Source organism: Euprymna scolopes, chromosome 45 (genome assembly GCF_053919585.1).
Source record: "Euprymna scolopes isolate OS-2025 chromosome 45, ASM5391958v1, whole genome shotgun sequence".
NCBI classification, from domain to species: Eukaryota; Metazoa; Mollusca; class Cephalopoda; order Sepiida; family Sepiolidae; genus Euprymna; species Euprymna scolopes.
The window spans coordinates 44375889-44380888 of record NC_136526.1 but is presented as its reverse complement, the minus strand read 5'-3'; the positions used below and the strand labels follow the sequence as shown (position 1 = coordinate 44380888).

Below are 5000 nucleotides of genomic sequence, written 5' to 3'. Positions count from 1 at the left end.
ATTTTTATGATTATTATTATTATTATTATTATTATTTTATTATTACGAGTATTATTATTATTATTATTATTATTATTATTATTATTATTATTATTATTATTATTATTATTATTAACCCTTATCCCTGAGTGGCTTCCGGGCCTTGATATTATTATAGAAGTTACATTCACGCAATATATATTTAAGACAAACTTTTGTTAATGACAAAAATAATACGTTCAAAAACCAATTCAAAACAACAAAAAAAAAGGAAAATACACGAAGTGATCTTTATTAAAATTCAGCATCCTACACTTAATAATATTACGTATGAAATAAAAATATTTTTGAATGCTTAAAGTAATACAATTTTATGCTGTGACTTGCTGGACGCCCGGCATTGCCCGGTCATACAATACGCTTAAACATGATATTTTAATTTATGCAGATTTCGTACGTATTATTATAGAATCAATCCTCTATTGAATATTATATATTAAGAGAAATAATGGATTAATTAGTAAAACAAATAGAATAATAATGCTACCTTAACATACGCACAGGCAATATATATATATATATATATATATATATATATATATATATATATATATGTATATATATATATATATATATGTATATATATATATATTTACTAGTTACCAGTTTTACCAAATATATATATATACATATATATATATATATATATATATATATATATATATATATATATATATATATATATATATATACTAGCTGTACCCTGCCACGCGTTGCAGTGGCTCGATTTTGTGTAATGGAAAAATTTAATAAAAAGAGAAAATGCATGTTTCTTATATTAGTACAGCAATCCACTGCAAAAAGTGAAAAAGAAGGCGAAAATGAAAAAAAAAATGGTACTCTTGCAGAATTTGATATGGATCCTCGGGAGTTTCTCTCAATCATTCATGGTTTGGACTTGGCCAACAATCAGTGGATGAAGCCGAACGTAGCAAAAATGTTGAAACGCTAAATGTTTTTTTTTGTTGTTGTTGTTGTTGTTGTTGTTGTTGTTGTTGTTGTTGTTTTACAAAAATATGAGTTAGCAATTAATATTTGGTTGATGGTGGGGGAGGGGAGGTTACTATACACAGATTCGAAAAAGTTGTCCAAAAACAAATAAATGAAAGCAAAGGTAAGGTAAGTTACGTTTCTACCTAATTAGATAATTGTTTAGTGTTTTATGTAATGTAAAATGTTTAATTGGCTCAAAAAACAGAAATGGTCGCGGACTCTGTTGAATACGTTAAGTTTGGGAAAGTAAGTTGAAAACTAAAAACTATACAAAACAGTGTCTGAAACTCACCGAATATATGTTACCATGACATAGGCTGGCATAATCGGTGGGTTTCTGACAGTATTTTCTATAGTTTTTTTAGTTTTAACTCACTTTCTCTAACTTAAAGTAATCAACAGTGTCCACCACCATTTGTAGCTTTCAAATACTCCGATAAACATTGTTTTTCGAGCCGACTAAACGTTACATTAAATGAAAAGGGTTTGTATTACTAAACACAGATACAAAGAAGTTGTCAAAAAATAAATATATAACAAATAAATGTTATCAAAGGAAAGAAAAGTAAATGTTCTACCTAACTGGATAAGATTTTAGTGTTTTTATGTAATGTATAATCGGTTCAAAAACATTCAATGTTTATCGGTATATCTGAAAAATACAAATGGCGGCAGACTGTATCGAACACGTTAAGTTTGGGGAAATTTTGGGAAAATGAGTTTAAACTAAAAAAAACTATACAAAATACTGTTAGGAACTCACTCAATATATGTTACCATGGCGTAGGCTGGAATATAATCGGTGGTTTTAAACTTTTGCTCGATACAGGTGACGACTTTTAAAAGTCCCTTTTAGTGATTACCTGGTTTGAGGATATTTGTACAACTAAACGGCAAATCTGCTCCAAAAAATCCGGTATTATTTTACTTTAAGGCCCGTTTCACGTTCATATATAACGAAATATTTTATGGTAGATTTCGGTGTGCTAAAAACGAATCTGCAAACCGTTTCCGTAGCAAAAAGAAAGTTTTCATGATATTCATGAAATTACTTTTTCGAAAAGTGGGTGATCACTTTTCAATGTAAATTTAACTTAGAATGAGCACCCACTTTCTGGACACCTGAGAGAGGGGCATTTTTCTGTGTTTCTTGGCTAAAAAGTGTTTTGTTTGATTTCTTTTGCATGGTAATAACCCCTGAACTCTGGGACTATTTTCCATTTCACAGCCGTAGCCTTCGTTTACGCTATGTGTGAGCATAAACGAAAGCTGTTTAGCCAATAAACATGGGAAAAAATCCCCCCTCTCTCAGGTGGCTAGAAAGTGGGTGCTTATTTTAAGTTAAATTTACATGGAAAAGTGATCGCCACTTTTTCGAAAAAGTAATTTCTTCATATCATATAAACTATTTTTTTGCGACGGAAACGGTTTGCAGATTCGTTTTTAGCACACCAAAATCTACAAAAAAATTTTTTGTCATTTACGAACGTGAGACGCACGGCCCTTAATGGAAAATTATATAAAAAATCCGGGGGAAAATAGTTTTCAATAAAAAGAGCAAATGAATTCGATAGAAAAAAAATGGATGCTATTTTTTTTTCTTTTTTCTGCGTGTTTCTTGGCTAAAAAGTTTTTTGTTTGATTTCTTTTGCATGGTATTAACCCCTGAACTCTGGGACTATTTTCCATTTCACAGACGTAGCCTTTGTTTATGCTATGCGTGAGCATAAACGAAAACTGTTAAATATGCATTCGCGTACCAAACTGCCTTGTCAAAAAACCTTTAAGCCAATAAACACGAAAATAAATGCCCCTTCCTCAGGTGGCCAGAAAGTGGGTGCTCATTTTAAGTTAAATTTACATGGAAAAGTGATCACCCACTTTTCGAAAAAAAAAAATTCTTCAGATCATGAAAACTATTTTGGTACTCCTTGGGCGTTGAGTTCCATGGTCGTTCCCTTAGTACCCCCCCTAGTCAAGGCTAACGCATGCGCACGTAACATTTTTTATTTATTTACTAACGTGGTGGAGTTTCTATACTGATAGGTTTTTTGAAATTTTTTCACTGGATTATTATTGATTGAACACTAACCAGATTATGAAAAAAAATTGAAAAAAAAAATCATTTCAACATTTGAAAGGGGTACTCACTTTTTAGTTACCACGTTCTGGTAAATCGGTCACTCATTTTTTTTTTTTTTTCTAAATACGGAAGTTTCTTCGGGAGGTATAAAATGGTCGCATGTTGACGAAGCAATGTATCGGGAGGCGTACGGGATAAAAAATTATTGGTAAATTTTTAGATTAGGTCCACCTCCTCAATTTTCTTTTAAATGACGACTTGAAATGGTTTTCGACTATGCTGAATACGAAAGTCGCATTGAAATTTTGCAGAAATAAGTCGTTATCAAGATATAAAAAGTTGTATTATGCATTGTAATCTTTGGCGGCCATCTTTTTTACGTGCGTGTATTTGTTTATGGCGCGTGTGCACGTAAAAAGATGGCCACCGAAGAATACAAAGCATAATACAACTATTTATTTCCGCAAATTTTCAATGTGATTTGCGTGTTTAGCATACTCGGAAACCTATAAATGTCGTCATAGAAAGGAAAATTGTGGAGGTGGACCTAATCTAAAAAAATACCAAATTATTAAACATTTCTCCAGCATGTTAGTGAAATTTATAATAATTTTAAAAAAATTTTTAAAAAACAACAAAAGTTTTGAAAAAAAAACAAAAAAACTCACCTTTCATAAAAACAATTTTTTAAAAAAACACCCACAAACTTACTTTTAACTAAATAAGTAAAAAAAAAATTTAAAAACTCGAAACTTTATTTTCATAAAAACAATAAAAAAAGTCATGTTCAATATATATTTTTTTTCTTTGAGAAACAAATATATTTCTGACTTATAAATGCGGTAGAGGCTCATATTATTTTTACTTTCTATGGTTTTGATATACCGCGTTTTTATTGCTTACAAAATGGGTGGCTGATTTATCAGAACCTTGTAACTAAAAAGTGAGCACCACTTTCAAATGTCGAAATAATGATTTCTTTTTAATTTTTTTTTAATAATCTGTTTAATTAGTGTCAAATCAATAATAATCCAGTGAAAAAAAGTCCAAAAACCTATAAGTATAGAAATTAAGCATGTTAACTCTTTTCATAAATAATTTTTTAAAAAAAGTAACTAAATCATTTATTGATAATTTGTCACGTGTACAAACATTTATTTATTTACGTAAGCTTAACTCTTTTCATGAATAAGAAAAGTTTTACTCTTTAAGAATAATAAAAGGAAAAGGTTACTGAACATTCATAAAAGGAAAAAATAATTTCTCACGTACTTACTTCTTTTCATGAAGGCCGGAGGAATAGTTGGCCGAAAAGTCGTGAAAGAACAAGTAATAAAGATGAGAATAATAGTCCGCAATAAATAAAAATGGTGCTAATGCAGAGAGCGATCCGCGCTATTTTTTAAATCATATTTCCACGTTTAATTAAAGTTTTACGATATGTTGTTTTTTTTATTCAATTGTAAGGTTAAAGTACAGAATAGGTACAAAACATCCTTCCCATGTTAAGAATGACTTTTTAAATAATAACATTATTTCAGCACGGATCACTCTCTGCATGAGTCTCATAAAAAATAATACAAATAATACTTATCTCAATAAGTGAAAGGCTAATTTCTACCGGAAATAAAATGGCGATAATCTCGCAGTTACGAAAAATATTTTTTATTTAATTTAATATTTTTATAATTCGCAATGTTAAATTATTTTAATAACATGCAAACATTCTTTGACTTTAAAAATAGATTTTCTGAAAATTTCAATTAAATTGGTAACGTAGAAATATGGTTTTATTAATTTTAACAAACCAAAAATTGCATTTTTATATATGTATATGTATATATATATATATATATATATATATATATATATATATATATATATA

The 5000-nt window shown here is 29.2% G+C and overlaps 1 protein-coding gene across 1 annotated transcript in view; it reads left to right on the top strand.

Moving 5' to 3' along the window:
• Positions 1–5000, top strand: part of LOC145269515 (uncharacterized) — a 107908-nt gene that overhangs the window by 101965 nt on the left and 943 nt on the right. The window lies entirely within an intron of this gene.